Source organism: Amphiura filiformis, chromosome 2 (genome assembly GCF_039555335.1).
Source record: "Amphiura filiformis chromosome 2, Afil_fr2py, whole genome shotgun sequence".
NCBI lineage: Eukaryota > Metazoa > Echinodermata > Ophiuroidea > Amphilepidida > Amphiuridae > Amphiura > Amphiura filiformis.
In genome coordinates, this window is record NC_092629.1 from 14,867,762 (window position 1) to 14,889,440 (window position 21,679).

Consider the following 21,679-nt stretch of genomic DNA (forward strand, 5'->3'; position numbering starts at 1 on the left):
ATATTGTTATGCAGCATTGTTATGGTAAGTGATAGTACAACTCATTGTTGCTAATGTCAAACTTGTCAAAGTGATTGTGATTGTATGATGAGAGCATGATCAAGTGCCCGCTTCATTTACCTATGTCATCAGTCAAACGGGGGGAGAACACGTACGCTTCAACGGGGGAAGATCACGTACGAGGCTGAACCTTTTCAGGAGAAATACGCACAAAAAATTGCAACAAGTGTAAACTTGTAATGTAATAATTATTCTCTTCGAATAGAGATAAAATTGTTTTTTGCAATAGACCTGACCTTTAATGCTCTGCCTGCTGGCCATATAGACTTTAACAGTAAGTAGACCCTATATATTTTCTCAAAATATCACAAGCTATTATTACAACAACCACCGAACCAAGGCTTGTGCCATGCTGTCATCCAAATATGGTAGGCCTAATGGAAAGGTACAATTCTGAATTTTTAATAAAAAAAATGCAGTCGGCACCAGTGTGGGGAGGCTGTTAAGGAGACGATACATGATTTACCGACGAGTGACTCATTTCGGAATGCGATCATGAATTCGAAACAAAAAAAGTTTCCACAGGCTTCGTTGGGACTCGAACCAGTGATTCTAAACTTCCTTCGATTACGCGTCTAGCGCTTTACCGCTCGGCCACCGTGGAAGTTGAGCGGATGAGTGTAATGATAAAATATAAATCTCATAATGCCATCTTTAGCCTTTTGTTTACTAAAAAAACGCGTTTTGAAAAGATAGATTAGCCGTTTTATGCATAAATAGCACGAACGTTTGGGAAATGTTTCATACAAATAATAAAGACACTGATGTGATCATGAAATTGCGTAAGTCGGGAATTATCGGCGTCGCAATGTTTTGTTTTGGTTTTAGGAATTTGACCTTAAAATTTACGACTTCATGACATTATCATTCGAAATCAACAAAAGATATTTCAACACTATATGCTCTCATTCTTTCTCTAGAATGTTTTGTACATGTATGTGAAATAGCTTCAACAATGGTTCGCTGCATAATGGTAAAAATAGCCTTGACCTAAAAAAGGGCGAGAGGTACCATATTTACGGATTCAAGCTAAATTTAAAATTGATATAAAACGTTTGTTTTTTGTTCGATTACAAAAATTAATTTTTGTCGTATAAAGAAATTGTATCTGGTGTGAATTACACTACAGCTTTTATTCCTAGGGCTCTTTGACTTCTTCAAATATTTTTTTTAATGATAGAGTGAATCCCCTGGCCCTCTATAATTACGCACAAAAGATCGAGTCCCCTTAAAGAGGAACCAACACATCTGGAAATGTAGCATGTTTAAGTCCATTTAATCCAGTAACATTATTTTTATGAGGAGAGATTAGTGACATTCACCCACAAGACACAGATTTTATTGCACCATATCCCACAATGCAAATTGATTCTGAGGTGACCTTCAAGAGCAGGTGGTGTAAACTTATATTTATGCAGAATATGTGTAAAGTCCTAGTGCATGCATGATGGGATATTATCTGAGTTTGAGATTTCTTGCTAAGTGGTAGGTATATTGCTACAACTTTACCACAGACATTCCTGATTTTCTTAAAGTTGACCTGGTCAACGTTTATTCCTCTTTAAGAACCATTACGAGATTTTCCTAAAGGGCGCACACCACTAAATAAACGTCCCAATGAAATACACGTGGAAATACAAGAAAGTAAGTTTGTTTTTCCACCTCATGTAACAATATTCTTAATATTTTGATGACACCAATGTCTTTAATAAAGATCAAATTTTTATTTAAATGTTCATAAATTAACACTTGGTGTTATATTACAAACACTAATGTTTGTTATATAACACCAAGTGTTAATCTATGAACATTAGTGTTAGAAAAATTAACATTAGTGTTAGACCATTAACATGAATTATGTGTTTATTAAGTGTTGCTCTGATAAACACAATATGGTGTTTAAATATAAACACTTGTTTTTGCAGTGTATTGTTCCGAGAGCCTATCACCCATTTGGATTCGGAACATTTTCTGAACAGATTTCTAATGTTGAGCTAGCTCCTATTCTTTCGTTTTTATCAACACAACCAAGAGTCACTCAAATTCGGTTCCCTCGGGACGCCGATATATTTCGCATATGCGCTATTTTCTACCGGAGCTATGAAGGGTTACACCAAATGCGGATGCATTTAGTGATGTGCAGTTATTTTGCACCCTAAACAACCCATTGGCAGCTTTTATGAACTGACCTCTCTTTTGATTGAAACTTCCTCTGCTGCACATAATGGACACTCAGCAGCAAGCTCGGCTGCATTGGCACAGAACTCCTGAATTCCAGTTTTAAGAGCGGCGTCGATTGCAGCTATCCCGGTTGCTGGAATAAACAATATTAATAATTACAAGGATTATATGCGTGTATTACTTTATATTCTGTACATAGTATTTTGTTTAAAGCCATATTATAACATTAACATTCCTCTTTTACACGATTAAATTGTACTTTATTAAACCAATATACCCTGCAAAAATCAAGACTCTAAGTGCTGTAGGTTTGTCAAAATCCGAGATTTTGAATAAAAGGCCGGATTCTGCGCTTTATTATTACGATGGAATTATTAGTCGAACGCATGCACGATGTTCATAACAGACAGTACGTACACGGCGTGCGGGACGGTGATATGATATACACAACAAAGGGTCGTACCACAACACGACCGAAGGACTGGTACGTATGTGCGCTGGTAATAAATTCCAATTTTCTTTGCTTTGCCGTAGTTGTTCGGCTCAAAAAAAAAGGGGATATATCTGACAGTAAAAGCTAACATTTTATGACAAAGAAATGCTAATTAATTTTGTTTAAAAATGTTATAATATGGCTTTAACTAAACGAAACAGTTAACAGTAGGCCTACTGTTGTAATTATTGTATCATAACTGAATAATCTCATGTTCGTTTCAGTAATTCGTTTTCCATGTCAATACCGTGTGATGTGCCCTGAGTAATTTAATTTGATGATTTATCATTGTTTACAAAGTTACATGAGTGATGACATTTTGGGGTGAATTCCCCTCTCAAATTGAGCAAAACAAGTTGAATCATATCTAATTTGGAATATTTGGAACCCCCCCCCCCTTGAGGTTGTAAAATGAAGATGACATCACGGGATTCCCCTCAGGAAATGATGTCACGTGAAAGGTTAATGTTATAATTAAGGCTTGGGAATTTCCAAGATCACATTTGGCTGTTAAAATATGTGGGATTTCCCACTGCAGGGTATAAGAAAAGGTAAACATATTCTTCACAGTTGATAGTGTTGATCTAGGCTAGCTAGCTAATATGCTTACAGTCCAATTCCTTCGAAGAAAGGAAATTGCTAACCAGAATTAATTTTATGTAGTCAATGCACTACTACCTGCCAGTGTTGTCGGAGAAGATCTAGAATACGTCAAAGAACGTACTTCTTCCAAGAAAGGAATATATATTCTTCTGTCGACTCGCTGAAGTCTGGTTTATGCATAGATTATCCAAATATGATGATCTATGGTTTTTTATACAACACAGCTGTCAAAATAAGTGGGGACAACTGCATCGCAGTCCTGCTTCCTGAAGATCATGATGCAGTCATGTCTACAGTAGAATTCACCACGACCTTTGCAGGACATAAACCCATTAAAAGCTATTAAACCAAGATAGCACTCATTGAAAACAGCTCAACTATGTTACATCAGATCTTCTCTGGTTAAATCCACACATACATGTGTCTGTTTTACCTGTGCAATGAGTAATGAGCTGGTATTATAGTTTCAGTTGGGTGAACGATTATAAAGCAAACGCAAGGTAACAATTACTGTGTGGCCTTTGTTCACGAAATGAGACAATACTGTGCATATTGTTAACCACATTCTTGAAAATGAGAAACATAATGCCTGTGGGCCGTAACACGGTTTGGAAATAATTTCGTCATATTTTTGGTGTTATATGTCGTTTACATATCCTTCCTAAAACACCAAAGTGCGAATATTTCCAAACACCTAAATTAGCTTAAAATTTAGGACATGTTACAAAACTATATTTTCTAGAATTTTAGAAGAGTACTTTTAATATTGGCCGGTTATTTTTCACACAGCGACGTTAACAATTACCCATACTTCTAACATACGCTATTTGTAGAGGTTACGCGTCAATGGCAAGAGCACTGTGCATTGGGACAGTAACTGCAGTATATATTGTGTGAAAGGTGGAAATAGCACCAAGTTTGGAGAAAGCAGCGCAAGGAGTTAAGTTTGGAGAAAGCAGCGCAAGGAGACAACGGTTTGGAGAAAGCAACGCCATTTTTGTGTGATAATTTCATACGCAAGGATATTTATAAACGCAAGTGTTCACAGGACAAGTGAATGAGGATATATTACATCAGTCGTCCAGAACATTGCAAGAAGTTTATGATCACCAAGAAGAAGAATGCTGGCTAAGTACTAAATAGATAAAGAGTGTTTATATTTGATTATTGTGTATGAGCATTTGTTGTCATATATTGTACCAATAATAACGTGCTTTCAATTAAAGACTTAGATTTTGTTAGCTTAATCAAACAGTGTATTTGTGTTGTGCATTCGTGTGAGTTCGGGTAAAAGGTGATTTTGGCCTTGAGTCAAGTACGACTCGTAACAACCGTAATAGTCGATTTTTGAAAAATAAAAATATATTTTATTAATCATGATGACGCATTGGCTGACGTAGAGCATGCACGTTAGAATACATGTATATAGGACCGTCAACTGGCTCAAACTTTTTTGTTACGAACTACTGGTCGAAATGATCACAATACTAAGCCTATGGTATATCATAATTCGGAACAACTTGTATAAGCTTAGGCTTGAACCAGTAACCAGTGGATACTAACGCACACCGACATCACCCCGATATCTTCATGGCAGAAATCGCCATAATAGTTGGACGAATCCACTAGTTCTTCAAAAGCCACGTATGACCATTTTGTTCCGTCATGTTTAATACGTTAAGAGAATGGCCGAGGGACTCAGGCTAAGTATAAGAAAATACGAGCAAAGTTAACGATTTCAGAAAAACCGTGGTCAGTTTTTGATTTCAATACGCAGGTTTGGTTTTCAATACGCAGACTGAAGCTTACCATGTTCTTTCAATACATAATTATATTCAAGTGCAAGCCTTACATTACAATATGTTTTATAGAAATCAAAATAACGGGAGCTATTCATCAGTTTCTACCCAGATATTCTGAATTTCAATATCAGCTTGACCAGGTCGGTCATGTGCAATAATATTGTGCATCTTGTTTTAGGGCTCTGGTATGAGCGTTTGGACAGTATTTTTTGTGGGACATGAGAGCACATCAGACATATCGAATTGCATTCTGAATACGAATAATGTCCTTCTGATATCAAATAATTTTGATTTTTTCTAAACTTCGCGATATAATACAAATTTTATGACAAATTATTAAAATTTGATATTTTTCAAATATTTGATATTTAACAGTCCTCGAAGTAAACTATATATATAAACCTAATGATATGTACTTATGTGTATGTAGTTGGGATGAAAAGCCGACGATCAATTTAAAATTTTGACCTTTCATATTTAATATTGAAGATATATATCTTTCCCCAAAAGACCTAATTTTTTATGTTTTGGGGAAAAAATCCATATCTTCAATATGTAAGGTCAAAATGTTCAATTGATCGTCGGCTTTTCACCCCAGCTACATACACGATAAGCCCCCCCCAAAAAAATGCCCAAACGCTCATACCAAAGCCCTTAAGCTCTAATCAAATTAAGCTAAACAAGAATGTTGCGCACAACCGTGCCGATCAAATTGTCATACCATGAGCAGGTTTAGATTGATGACGGCTTACACAAGTGAGGAGTTTCTTTTTTTTTGTCGTGTTTAAATTATTGAATGCAAAAGTGTTATAGGAAATGAATAATAGGATCGAGATAGGAATATTGAGTTTTGAGTATATTCACATACCTAGCGCACATTCAAATTCGAGCCCACTCTTCTTTATATGAGCACAAATCTGAATGCATTGTCCATGACTGCGGAAAACGGGTCCAGCACACCCCTCAGTGTCACAAATCTGCTTGCAGTCCTTTGACAGCTTTGGTGCTTCCTGCTTACCTCCATGCTTACGCCCATGAACACCAACGAGTGCTATGAACATAAAGGCTATGATGATGCGTGGAGGATTTGCCATGACTACAGTAGAGCTCTTGTTGAGGTCAGGATCCGAAACTTGAAAAACAAACAAACAAAATAATTAACCAAACAAGTAGACAAAAAAAAAAATCAAACAATTATAACAATAAAATCATAATAAATAAATAAAGAAATAAATAAATAAATAAATAAATAAACAAACAAACAAACAAACAAACAAACAAACAAACAAACAAACAACAACAAAACAATCCTTCTCGCTGATGATAGAGATGTAGATTAGATCGAAAGTTATATGAAAATTCGAGGTAGGTATAATTTCAAAAGTTTAACTTTAATAATTTCTCACTTTGGTAAAGGTCCTGGGTTCAAATCCCGGATAGTCAGTGACATTTTTTCACTGGCTGTCATTTATGTATGTGTTGACTTGTGTTAAAAACCTTTCTCATATTTTTGTAGAACGCTAATGAAGCATTATCGTTCTTTTGTCTTGGAAATCGTACTACAAGTATAATAATATTAGGCCCCTATATGTATAGGCTATTATTCTGCGTGTACGTCTTTAAGGGTCCATATCGGAGGGGGGGGGCGGTCACTCAGAAGACCCATTACTCAGAAGGCCCACTATTCAGAAAACCCGTCAAATTCTGAATAGCGGGCTTTCATTTAAAATGACCCGCTAACCAGAAGACCCGGTAATCAGAAAACCAGTTAATCAGAAGGCCCGCTACTCAGAAAATATTTTCTGAGTAGCGGACCTTCTGATTAATGGGCTAGGTTAGGTTGGATACAACCCGCTAGTCAGAAAAAAATCTGAGTAACGGGACTTTTACATAAAATTCAACAAAAAGCACACTATTCATAAAGTCCGTTATTCAGAAGGCCCGCTGCTTAGAAAATTCTGACTAGCGGGCCTTCTGAATAATGGGGTTTCTGAATAGCGGGTCTTCTAACTACCGGGTCTTCTTAGTGACGGGCTGCACCCGCCTATATCGTACCAGCGTATAGGGCCAACCGTGTGGTTGTATTGAACTATACACTACATTAATTGTAATAAAAAATCGAAACATTTGGAGTGGAGGAATGGGTCATTGATTAAGAAAAGTAAAATACCATTCCATCAACATCAAACAGTTTACTTCAAAAGTAAGGAGAGAACAGGGAGGTTGCAATTTCCAAACGTATACGCCCGTAGGCTACATCTATTCAAAATCAATCTCATGTGACGAGATTTTGAATAGATCTATGGGCGTACGATACGCACGTTTGGAAATCGCAACTTCTCTATGTACTTACGTCAGCTTGTGGCCCGGTGTTGCGATTATTGGTTGGTGTCTGTCCAGAAGTCGAATGAGACCAACCTTACCAACTGACAGTAATTTATACTTTCCACGCGACTAAATTAATATATGGCGGATTAATAATAGATAATTAAATTCCGGGGATGGCACTCACTTTCGAAGCGGCGGTATTATTCTGAAAGAGGTAGTCACCGCCCCTACCGGGGGTCTCCATGGCTGAAGGTATACGCTTTTGGGTTGTCTCGGTCCCAGCCGGTTTGTGTTCCTCCGTCACCGGTTTGTTTAGTGACGAAGGAGCACAAACCGGCTGGGACCGAGACTACGTTTTGGGGTGCCTTTTCAGCGATTTTGGTATATCGATGGGTGGATTTTCAATGGATAGGCTACCAATTGGGCGCATTTGGGTAAAAGTGTCCCAAAAGCGTCCAATTAGGGCAAATTTTGGTGGAAAAATTGCATGATATACATGTGTGTGGGTAGCAAAATCAGCCAAAAATAGGTACAGAGAGAGTCCGAAAGTCTACGTGGCACATCCCTGTACAAATTTTCGAAGCACCCCGGTCACCGCACATTAGCAAAGTATAAATTCAATGTATGTAGCAAAGACCATTTTGCGGTTCTTACCCCCGGGTTTAAGTATGACGGTAAAGTGGCCGACTATACGAACTATGCATGTAATAAGGACTACGGCCAATCTTGTATACGAGTTAGGCTTAAGGGTGTACTACGCCCCTCGATAAATGTGTGTTTTTTTTTGCATATTTCTCAAAAACTAATAACACAGTGGTAACAAAATTTATGTATATTATTGGGGCAAGGAATCCAATTACTACACTGGAATTTCAGTGACCCAAGTCAAGCGGTTCGTTATTTATGATAAGAAATAAGGTACCGATAGGATGTACCTCAAAGAAAGAAAAAAAACCTCTAAAAATATTACAAATTTAATGGTTTTTAAACATAGGGTAGGTGCAGGTAATATGGGACAGCAGGTAATATGGGACACCTGTTTTCATTTTAACAAAAAGTAGCTTAGAGAAGGTAAACACTTTAAGTTGATTTGTTAAGTGTTTAGAGACATCAATTGTGCTTCTAGAAATGCAGTTTTGGAGTCTGTGTATCAAACTCTTGGAAATCAATGCCAAAAGAGTGAAATTGCCCAAAAATTATGTCGTTTTTTTGGCCTGATCTAAAATCAATGACGTCACGTTTTATGATTGTGTATGTAGAAAGTCTGGTACTGAGGGGGCATTTGTCATTTTTATGATCTTTAGGTGATGGGTTAAGCTTATCAGCAGGTAAAATTCCACTGACAAGTGGCACTTTCCTTTATAAATGATTATTTTCTCTGATTTTCAACTGAATGGGTGCAGGTAATATGGGACACATAGGAAATTGTGTGCATTGTCAATGCGAAAAGCAAAACTATTTAGAAAATTGAATTTTCTTGTAGAAATTTGCATTTAACATTCAAAATCATGTAACAAAAATGTTTTTAGAACAAAAGAGTGATTTTCTGAACTTTTTGATTTTCACCATAGAGATAACACAGTGTCCCATATTACCTGCACATGCAGGTAATATGGGACACTTGACGATGACGTCATTTTGACGTCATAGCGTCCAAACAAACATAAAAACAAGGTAACATTGCCTGTTTTATTAATCTTAAAGGACAGGTTGTTCATCATAACAATCTCTTGTGGGCATATCTTCTTTAGTTTTTATGCAAATAAGCTAAACGTCCTTAATGGTCCCATATTACCTGCAGGTACCCTATGGATAAAATCAGCCGCTAGCGCTATATTAGGGTTTATATATTAGTAAATTGTGATATTACAATTCATATGTATATCAATATATGAGAAATATTAGGCCTAATAAATAAATAATTTGAGCTTAGAATTTCATCTGAGACTAGCATATAAACCACAAATTCATGTAGTTCTTATAGTTTCAGTTGGATGAAATATTACAAAGCAAACGCATAGTAACAATACTGTGGGCTTTGTTTGCGAAATGAGAACAATTATAGTCTGCATATTGTTATGCAGCATTGTTATGGTACAACTCATTGTTGCTAATGTCAAACTTGTCTTTTATATCACTGGAATACTCTGGCTACATAATGTTTATGTACAAAATATTTCTTGCAGATTAATTCGTTTAGCAAAGATATCGCGAAATTTGCACCAGAACGAAATTACAACGTATTGTCTATGGAGCAGTGTAATACACATAATCATGCATAACTCGCAAACGCAAAATTGGAATCAACTGAAAATTTTGGGAATATGCTTTTTTCGTGGATATAGGCCTATACTGAAAAATGTCATAAAAAGAGGATGCTAGGATCACGAAATACTCCTTTAAATGAAGCTGCAGCAATTGCTCACATTTTAATAGTTTCATTTTAAATTTCGTGAAATAAGAGTGAGAATTCGTTAGCTATTATAGACGTGTAAATGAGTAAAACAAGTTTTCTTCAACAACCGTGTATAATAAAAAGTTGAAGCGAAATCACTTTGATGCATTTTTTTGACATGTTGGGAGAATGTAATAAAATGAAGACACGTTTTATAATTACCGCCTGTTAATCAAATAGCCGTATTAATGAGAGAGCACTATTCATGTAAATAGTCCTTTCTCTAATGCATTTTTTAGGAGAAAAATGTAATAAAATGATGATACGTTCTAATTTCCGCCTGCTAATCAAATAGCCATATTAACGAGAGAACACTAGTCATGTAAATAGCCCTTTCTCTAACCTGTCTAATAACTTAATACCCTTGTTCATTAAAGGGCATTTCGTAATTTTCTCATCCTCTTATTAGGCGAATGTAAATATATCTTTATTCAGATCCGATGCAAACGTGGTAATGGGATGTTCCGTTTGAAATCCGCACCCCACTGAGGAAGATTTTCCTGCCATATTCAACAGTTTTATTAATTCCAGGTCAAATCATCCGCAAAAAGTGAGAAAAATTACAGAAGATTTTGGGAAATTCCAAACAGACTTTGTCATTTGAGGCCACACATTGTGTAAAATCACATTAAATTTTAAATCTCAACATGCAGTTTTCAACCATCTCCCCGTACAGCGGGTGTTGACTGCAAACAACACGTTTCATTTGTTTTGTTTAATTTTGTTTTATCTTGTTTTAAATTCAGAAATATCAGAATTGTACATTATCATGACCATATTTGGAATCAGCATGAAAAATGCATTGAAATGAGTACAAACAAGCCTAGTATTGGTTCAGTGGTTCTTAAGATAGCTCTTCAAATTTTCAGAAAATATCTCAAAACTTTGACTTTTTATGTTCAGATTTTGAAGGATATGACAAGCACACAGAGCGTTAAGGGTAGAAAAACAATTTTCATTATAATCAATGTATTATTTAGAATTGCAGATTCATACGTAGTGGTAATAACAATGAAAATATTAATTTAAACTTCAACACTACTTGTTTATTTCGCTTACTTATAATTGAAAAATAATACTTTCATGTTTTTGCAAAAGTTTATACAAATCATGTACTTTAAAAACTTGCTTTATATTGTTGTTAATGAGTTATGTACGTTTTACGAAAAAGTTCTTGTTTCAGCCCTCTTTACAGCATAACTCAAGAACCACATGACATACCAAAGTAGGCCTATATCTGTGATATTTGAATTCTTCTACACACTACACACATGCAATTTTTGCCAAAGCTCACTACCATTCGCAAGATGTTGTGAACTACCAAATCATTTACATCTGGTCTTAAAAACAAAAGTATTGATTAAGTAGTGCAGTTCTTTTGTAAGTTTAAGTAGCTTTAAGTGTAATTTATCATTTGTCAGTTTTTGATCCGTGTCTGATGACCGGCGTCAGTATTGTTTTCTCAGTCAGATATTGCCTTGGCAACTTTACTGAGTATCCTAGTAGATGTAGATCACAACAGTTTAAAATAGTTGCTAACTTAAAATACGAAACTGTCAACAATTTCAAGCCTGGTTGAACGTAAGGTGCAAAACTCTCTTCCACAGGGTGTGTGGATTTGAAATAGAATAGCGCAATATCTCAATATAGCGGGAATCTGTTTTCAACTCTGAACGTAATAAAAATGTGTGATATTTGTTAAACAGATAACTCTATCTACACGTCAATATCATCACTTACAATAGAATTCTTTCATGTAAATATGGAATAATTAAAAGCTTTGTTACGGCAGTTTCGAACCAATTAGAAAGCGATTATATTTCTCATTAATATGATCCAACTAATGAAATTTTGGAAACATGAAAACTTATTTGGAATTAAAACCAATTAGAATTTGAGCAAAACTTCATCAGCATGATCAGGTTGCACTTTACCAAATGCCATCAATCTCATAGAGATGTGTGAGTTTACAGAATTCGCTTAAAGACGTCGGCCACCCTACACCTTTGCTCAGTATTTTTTGTGGAATCTGAAAGCACATCAGAATCATTCTGAATACGAAGAATGTCCCTCTGATATTAAATAATTTAGATTTTTTTAACTTTGCGATATGGCAAATTATTAAAAATTGATATTTTGATATTTAGCAGGCCGCAAAGTAAATCTATTTACTTAAATATTTACTTAATATTTACTTAAAGTATTAAAGATGTACATTTTCCCCAAAAAGACGTACGCCACTAATTCGGTACCCCTCGCCCAAGGGCTGAGTGCAAATTTGCTATACTGATTGTTGGGAGTGGCCTTATCTTGCTTCTTATTACTTGCTAGTTATCTATCTTTTAGCTATCTTCAGGTAACACAACTCCTTAGTTTGCCTCTGACATATGCTTGAACAAATCAATATGTTTCAACCGATTTTAAAAAGGTCGAAAATTAGTTGTAGAATGACATTAAAATGTTAAAATGTGACTTGTATGGGTAAAAAATTATAAGAATCCTTAGCGTGACCGTTGCCATTGAAACGGAATAGAACGCGCAGGTTACAAATTTGACAACATGGCAGAAAAGATTCTCCAGACTCTTCTGAACATTTTGATATAATTATGATTTGGCCATTTGAAACATCTCTCCTACGAAATTGTTAAATAGAGCACTTTTGGCTGCATGACCTCTATACTAATATACATTACACGGGTGAAATTTCTAAGCCGGTTAAAGCCAATGTGTGATTTGCATAAAGAATATAATTCCTATTAGTCCCTTTTTAATTTCGAACCAAACAAATAGGGTAAAACGAAGAAAATTGCTATTTCATTTCAACTCCTACAATACGTGATTAGCAGTGGCGTAGCCAGGGGGGTGGGGGGAGAGGGGGCAGCTGCTCCTGTGAAAAGTCTTGCCCCCTCTTGCCCCCCCTGTGGGATGGTGACCGCCCCGACATTGAAGACTTTGTTGTGTTTTTGACCAAATTTACAATATATTTTGCCATTTTAACCTAAAAAGTGCCAATTTATTCACTTTCTGTACCATATTTCACCAGTTTAGCTTCAATATCGATATGGCACAATTTTTCGCTCGCTTCGCACGCATTTGTAACATTAACTGATTTTGTCCCCAAAAGGTGGCCCCTTAAAATTTGCCTTGCCCCCCTTTGCCCCCCTCTGAAAAAGTGCTGGCTACGCCACTGGTGATTAGCTCACCGATCGCATTGTTATCATGATTATTGGCGTAGCTTCACGCAGCTGGGTCGTTTAAACAAGACGTAAGACAAATAGCGATATGCACACAGTTTATACGTCAATGATACACATACCTGCGATGTGTTTAGCCATCACTCGATCAGTGAATTTGGAATAAAGCCGGAGATCTCCGGATTTATTATAAAACCTTACATTTTCCTGTAATTAGAGCAATTCAGATATCATCAACATAAACGCTTCTCGTCAGCAGTTTGACATAGCGCCATCGATAAAGTTACTCCAGGTAGGTCTCTCTCTCTCTCTCTCTCGAAAGTTCAGTTGATTTCTTTATGGTTAAGTCTTCTTTGATTTCTTTCAGCTCTTTTTGAATTGCTGATATCCACGTATTTTTTGGTTTCCCTCTTGGTCGTTTTACGTGTCAGTGGCGTACCGTGGCCGCCCTAACCCCGGGGGGCTGAAGAAAATTCAATTTTGCCGCCCCTTCCTCAACAGCCCGAAAAGGTTGACCCAATTTTTTCTCGGTCGTTTGAAAAGTGAAGAGCAAAAAAAAAGTGAAGAGCAAAAAAAAAAAAAAAAAAAAAAGGGTTTTCAGGCGCTAGCGCCCTAAAAGCAGTAGTACCATTTTTCACAATTTTTGATGCTTTATTAAATTTCCCCCCTTTTTTATTTACTAATTCATTTTGCCGCCCCTGTTTTTGCCGCCCCTTCTTCTTCCGCCGCCCCTATATTTTTGCCGCCCCCTGCTTTTATCCGGGGGGGGGGGGGGCTGCCGCCCCAAAGCCCCCCTCAAAATACGCGCATGCGTGTCGTTCGTATTCTTGAAGAGTTTGCTTTGCTGGGGGTATCATCAGGTAGTCTCAGCCGGGGTCTCAGCAGGTGTCCTAACCAAAGAAGCCACATTTTCTTGATTTTATTACTCCATATGGTTTTCTCGTAGAGTTCTTGATTTGTGATTTTCTTTGGCCATTTGATGTCTAATAGCCTTTTCAATCATGCAAAAAGTAGGAATTCGGGAAAAATCGAGGGCGTTGCATCCTGTGAAGCATATCACCCAAGGCTTTAATAGATTCTTGTTCATTCATTGATCAAATGTGTCACATGATAAAAAAAAATCCCAAAAAAAATAAAATAACTATTTTCCTGGATACCCCAGATAGACTATCTTCAATTTATTGCAGGTTAATGTTACAGCTATCTGCCGTAGATAGCCCCGTAGATAGGAGGTTAATATCTTCCGTAGATAGGAGGTTAAGGTTACAGCTATCTTCCGTAGATAGCAGGTTAATCTTACAGATATCTTCCGTAGATAGCAGGTTAATGTAACAGTTATCTTCCGTAGATAACAGGTTAATGTTACAGCTATCTTCCGTATATAGCAGGTTAATGTTACAGCTATCTGCCGTAGATAGCAGGTTAATGTTACAGCTATCTTCCGTAGATAGCAGTTTAATGTTACACTATCTTCCGTAGATAGCAGGTTAATGTTACAGCTATCTGCCGTAGATAGCAGGTTAATGTTACAGTCATCTTCCGTAGATAGCAGGTTAATGTTACAGCTATCTTCCGTAGATAGCAGGTTAGTCTTACAGATATCTTCCGTAGATAGCAGGTTAATGTAACAGTTATCTTCCGTAGATAACAGGTTAATGTTACAGCTATCTGCCGTAGATAGCAGGTTAATGTTACAGCTATCTTCCGTAGATAGCAGTTTAATGTTACAGCTATCTTCCGTAGATAGCAGGTTAATGTTACAGCTATCTGCCGTAGATAGCAGTTTAATGTTACAGTTATCTTCCGTAGATAGCAGGTTAATGTTACAGCTATCTTCCGTAGATAGCAGGTTAATGTTACAGCTATCTGCCGTAGATAGCAGGTTAATGTTACAGCTATCTTCCGTAGATAGCAGTTTAATGTTACAGCTATCTTCCGTAGATAGCAGGTTAATGTTACAGCTATCTGCCGTAGATAGCAGGTTAATGTTACAGCTATCTTCCGTAGACAGCAGGTTAATGTTACAGCTATCTGCCGTAGATAGCAGGTTAAGGTTACAGCTATCTTCCGTAGATAGCAGGTTAATGTTACAGCTATCTTCCGTAGATAGCAGGTTAATGTTACAGCTATCTTCCGTATATAGCAGGTTAATGTTACAGCTATCTGCCGTAGATAGCAGGTTAATGTTACAGCTATCTTCTGTAGATAGCAGTTTAATGTTACAGCTATCTTCCGTAGATAGCAGGTTAATGTTACATCTATCTGCCGTAGATAGCAGGTTAATGTTACAGTCATCTTCCGTAGATAGCAGTTTAATGTTACAGCTATCTTCCGTAGATAGCAGGTTAATGTTACAGCTATCTTCCGTAGATAGCAGGTTAATGTTACAGCTATCTTCCGTAGATAGCAGGTTAATATTGCAGCTATCTTCCGTAGATAGCAGGTTAATGTTACAGTTATCTTCCGTATATAGCAGGTTAATGTTACAGCTATCTTCCGTAGATAGCAGGTTAATGTTACAGCTATCTTCCGTAGATAGCAGGTTAATGCTACAGCTATCTTCCGTAGATAGCAAGTTAATATTACAGCTAGATCATTAGATAGCAGGTTAATGTTACAGCTATCTTCCGTAGATAGCAGGTTAATGTTACAGTTATCTTCCGTATATAGCAGGTTAATGTTACAGCTATCTTCCGAAGATAGCAGGTTAATGTTACAGCTATCTTCCGTAGATAGCAGGTTAATGCTACAGCCATCTTCCGTAGATAGCAAGTTAATATTACAGCTAGATCATTAGATAGCAGGTTAATGTTACAGCTATCTTCCGTAGATAGCAGGTTAATGTTACAGCTATCTTCAGTTGGTAGCAGGTTAATGTTACGCACGGCTATGCTTAGATATGATGTTACGGCTATCTTAAGTAGATATCATGTTAATCTTCAGTTAATTGGTTACAGTTTAATATTACAGCTATCTCCAGTTGATAGCAGGTTATTGTAACAGCTTTCTTCAGTAGATAGCCGGTTAATGGTACAGTATCTTCTGTTGATAGTATGTTAATGTCACAGTATCTTCAGTTGATAGCAGGTTAATGTTACAGCTATCTTGAGTAGATAGCAGGTTAATGTTACAGATATCTTCAGTTGATAGCAGGTTAATGTTACAGCTATCTTGAGTAGATAGCAGGTTAATGTCACAGTATCTTCAGTTGAGAGCAGGTTAATGTTGCAGCTATCTTGAGTAGATAGCAGGTTAATGTTACAGATATCTTCAGTTGGTAGCAGGTTAATGTTACAGCTATCTTGAGTAGATAGCAGGTTAATGTCACAGTATCTTCAGTTGATAGCAGGCTAATATTGCAGCTATCTTCCGTAGATAGCAGGTTAATGTTAAAGTATCTTCAGTTGATAACAGGTTAATGTTGCAGCTATCTTCCGTAGATAGCAGGTTAATGTTACAGATATCTTCCGTAGATAGCAGGTTAATGTTACAGCTATCTTCCGTAGATAGCAGGTTAATGTTACAGCTATCTTCCGTAGATAGCAGGTTAATGTTAAAGTATCTTCAGTTGATAACAGGTTAATGTTGCAGCTATCTTCCGTAGATAGCAGGTTAATGTTACAGATATTTTCCGTAGATAGCAGGTTAATGTTACAGCTATCTTCCGTAGATAGCAGGTTAATGTTACAGCTATCTTCCGTAGATTGCAGGTTAATGTTACAGCTATCTTCAGTAGATAGCAGGTTAATGTTACAGCTATCTTCCGTAGATAGCAGGTTAATGTTACAGTATCTTCAGTTGATAGCAGGTTAATGTTACAGCTATCTTGAGCAGATAGCAGGTTAATGTTACAGATATCTTCAGTTGATAGCAGGTTAATGTTACAGCTATCTTGAGTAGATATCAGGTTGATGTCACAGTATCTTCAGTTGATAGCAGGCTAATATTGCAGCTATCTTCCGTAGATAGCAGGTTAATGTTACAATATCTTCAGTTGATAGCAGGTTAATGTTACAACTATCTTCAGTTGATAGCAGGTTAATGTTACAGCTATCTTGAGTAGATAGCAGGCTAATGTCACAGTATCTTCAGTTGATAGCAGGCTAATATTGCAGCTATCTTCCGTAGATAGCAAGTTAATGTTAAAGTATCTTCAGTTGATAACAGGTTAATGTTGCAGGTATCTTCCGTAGATAGCAGGTTAATGTTACAGATATCTTCCGTAGATAGCAGGTTAATGTTACAGCTATCTTCCGTAGATAGCAGGTTAATGTTACAGCTATCTTCCGTAGATAGCAGGTTAATGTTAAAGTATCTTCAGTTGATAACAGGTTAATGTTGCAGCTATCTTCCGTAGATAGCAGGTTAATGTTACAGATATTTTCCGTAGATAGCAGGTTAATGTTACAGCTATCTTCCGTAGATAGCAGGTTAATGTTACAGCTATCTTCCGTAGATTGCAGGTTAATGTTACAGCTATCTTCAGTAGATAGCAGGTTAATGTTACAGCTATCTTCCGTAGATAGCAGGTTAATGTTACAGTATCTTCAGTTGATAGCAGGTTAATGTTACAGCTATCTTGAGCAGATAGCAGGTTAATGTTACAGATATCTTCAGTTGATAGCAGGTTAATGTTACAGCTATCTTGAGTAGATATCAGGTTGATGTCACAGTATCTTCAGTTGATAGCAGGCTAATATTGCAGCTATCTTCCGTAGATAGCAGGTTAATGTTACAATATCTTCAGTTGATAGCAGGTTAATGTTACAACTATCTTCAGTTGATAGCAGGTTAATGTTACAGCTATCTTGAGTAGATAGCAGGCTAATGTCACAGTATCTTCAGTTGATAGCAGGCTAATATTGCAGCTATCTTCCGTAGATAGCAAGTTAATGTTAAAGTATCTTCAGTTGATAACAGGTTAATGTTGCAGGTATCTTCCGTTGATAGCAGGTTAATGTTACAGATATCTTCCATAGATAGCAGGTTAATGTTACAGCTATCTTCCGTAGATAGCAGGTTAATGTTACAGCTATCTTCCGTAGATAGCAGGTTAATGTTAAAGTATCTTCAGTTGATAACAGGTTAATGTTGCAGCTATCTTCCGTAGATAGCAGGTTAATGTTACAGATATCTTCCGTAGATAGCAGGTTAATGTTACAGCTATCTTCCGTAGATAGCAGGTTAATGTTACAGCTATCTTCCGTAGATTGCAGGTTAATGTTACAGCTATCTTCAGTAGATAGCAGGTTAATGTTACAGCTATCTTCCGTAGATAGCAGGTTAATGTTACAGTATCTTCAGTTGATAGCAGGTTAATGTTACAGCTATCTTGAGCAGATAGCAGGTTAATGTTACAGATATCTTCAGTTGATAGCAGGTTAATGTTACAGCTATCTTGAGTAGATAGCAGGTTGATGTCACAGTATCTTCAGTTGATAGCAGGCTAATATTGCAGCTATCTTCCGTAGATAGCAGGTTAATGTTACAATATCTTCAGTTGATAGCAGGTTAATGTTACAACTATCTTCAGTAGATAGCAGGTTAATGTTACAGATATCTTCCGTAGATAGCAGGTTAATATTACAGATATCTTCAGTTGATAGCAGGTCAATGTTACAGATATCTTCCGTAGATAGCAGGTTAATATTACAGATATCTTCAGTAGATAGCAGGTTAATGTTACAGCTATCTTCAGTAGATAGCAGGTTAATGTTACCGCTATATTCCGTAGATAGCAGGTTAATGTTACGCACGGCTATATGCTAAGAAGATATGATGTTACGGCTATCTTAAGTAGATAGCAGGTTAATCTTCAGTTAATTGATTGCAGTTTAATATTACAGCTATATTCAGTTGATAGCAGGTTATTGTAACAGCTTTCTTCAGTAGATAGCCGGTTAATGGTGCAGTATCATCAGTAGATAGGTCGATGTTACAGTTATCTTCAGTAGATAGCAAATTAGTATTACAACTATCTTCAGTAGATAGCAGGATAATGTCACAGTTATCTTCAGTAGATAGCAGGTTACTGTTTCAATATCTTCAGTTGATAGCAGGTTAATGTTACAGTTACATATTTACATAGATTCAGTGTTATTTGCTTTATAAAACTGTCTTTATAAAACTCCTATTCGTTTTATTACATTTTATCCAAAATATGCCTCGGAGCAACTTGGTCTCAACTTTTTAAATTACACACTTTTTAGACAGAATTTTGTTACTCGTTTTACAGGTCTGTTGCAAATGATTATACTCTTAAAAGCAAGAAATATTCTTTGAGTTCTTTAGGGAGCGATCGTTATTTATGACAGAGGGGGAATGGGAAAATTTAGGCGGAGCATGAATTTTTTTTGGGGGGTCTTTAGGGGAACCTGAAATATTTAGTTGAACCAGGAGGGGGGATTGATAAATTTTAAATGGAGAACATTGGGAAAACAGGGGGGAACGCGAAAATTTTGAGCGAACGCAAGGGGGGAACGCGAAATTTTTTGTCGATATTTTTTCCAAAACGTCCATTCCCCCTGCCGTAAATAACGATCGGTCCCTTATACTCTCTAAAATTGACCTATTGAAACATTTTCAATCTTTTAACGATTAAAGATAGGATTCAATTTAATGGATTTTTGGAATGACTCTTACTCTTTTTGTAGATTGATTTCACTATCCAATCATGTGTTACACCAATGTATCCGCCAAAATGGCATATGTAACCATGGTAACAGTCACCTTGACAAGCATTTCAAAATTCTATATTTGAAAATAATAATAATAATAATAAAACCGCATTCCGCATTAGGTTTTTAGAAGCTGAAGAGCTTTGAGACAAAGGATTTTTTAATATAACCTTATGTCTAAATGGTTCTTTCTGGTCTTGCAGAACCTATTAGGGACGCACCATTTGATACTCAGGGGGGTAGGAAGTTGGGGTCGGGGGAAGATATTTACGCATTAGGAGGCTTTTTTTTTTTTCGCCGCCGATGGCGGCAAGTTTTTTTAAAAATATTATGCATTATACACAGTTAGGTGGGGAATTTTTTTTTTTTTTTTAGTGTTGGTGGGGAAAGTTTTTTTTTTTGCTCATGTAGTGGGTGAAGTTTTTTTGTTGAAAAACTTCCTACCCCCACCCTGAGAATCTAATGGTGCGTCCCTAAAGAGCTTGTAACACTTTTTTCTATGAGTGTAAGCACCGAATCCTTATACTGTTAAACTGTTAATCCTAATGATAAAAGATTAATCAACTTTTTATCTAAAGTCTGTTACATAGGGCCTACGATAAAGCGGTTTTTCGGGCCTTATCTATAATGCTTATTTATTTTGAAATCCATGCAAAAATGTTTATAAAAGTATTGTTTCATTATACCAACAGGGAAGGCATGATTTTGTCGGAATCGGAAAGTGGACAATGGGGGTTTCATGAAGCGGAAATTCGGAGAAGAAAATGAGCAAAAGAGTCTAAAAATCTAATATCACGGCAGTTAGCGGGGGTGTCAAAGACGGGGTAGCAGCTTCCCCTCCTCATCCCCTCTTGGCTACGCCACTGATTGCAGAAATGATTCTCGAAGTTGGAAGCTAGGGGCTATTGCGCCCGGGGAAATGATTCAGAATGGCTCCCCGCTTCTTGAATCGATGCGCGCGTAAACATTTGAAAATACTACTAATTCTGTTATAGGCCCCTAATCAGGTTAAATTTTGGATTCAAAAGACTATTTATGTTGCAAATTTTGACTTTCATTGCTCGGAGGAGCGCAAAATCGATATAGGAGTGTTAAAAAATGCCGCAAAAGGCACATGCTTAACATGCCATGCTCTCCATTACCCCTTTAGCTGCGCCACTGCACCGCTTCAAGAAACATGAAAATCACCGGGGAAATCATACCGTGTAAGGGAATGAAGGCCTATGCGAATTTGGTCCAAATTAATCACCACCGAAAAGACGGGAACTATGTAAAATTGAACAATACAGACTGATGCACTCCCACTGTCACGGACTGAATACGAAAAACGCGTTATGCGCATGACAACCTTAACGCACGCGCATACTCCGTATTAAAAGCAGCAAAACATTAGAAACCCGGGGAACACTGTCACATGGAATGAGCGAAAAATAGCCAAATGACCCACTTAAAAAGAACCCTAATGTGCCATATCACAAAATGACCACCCTTTTCTCGGCTGGGCAGCAAGGTGAGAGGTCTGCCCCCCCCCGTTGGATGCTGGTCGCCCTGATGTATAAGATTTTCATACCTTTTGTGTACCTTTTAGCTCATTTTGCCCATTTTCCTGTGATTGAAATAATGATTTGAAATACATTGCACGATTTGGAAGTGATTCCCATCCTAATATAGGAAACATTATATCAGAAGACGTAAGGTAGTTGGCACGCAATATTATTCTAGCACATCGCTTTTGTAAAACACATAATTTACGTACATCTTCATTGAAGCGACCAAACCAAACTACACTGCAATAGTCGAACTGCGGTTTGATAAGAGCCTTATATAATACATTAAGAGTGCGAACGTCAAGAAATGATTTTAGACGTCTCAAGTGTCCTATTTTA

The 21,679-nt window shown here is 36.9% G+C and overlaps 1 long non-coding RNA gene across 1 annotated transcript; it reads right to left on the minus strand.

Annotated features, from left to right (window-relative positions):
- Positions 1-2,260: 2,260 nt before the first annotated feature.
- LOC140135463 (uncharacterized) lies at positions 2,261-7,572 on the minus strand. The gene is made up of 3 exons (XR_011856519.1): positions 7,493-7,572; positions 6,008-6,271; positions 2,261-2,374 (listed from the first exon to the last, which is right to left on the minus strand). It is a non-coding gene; the product is annotated as an uncharacterized lncRNA (long non-coding RNA).
- Between the last annotated feature and the right edge of the window lie 14,107 nt (positions 7,573-21,679).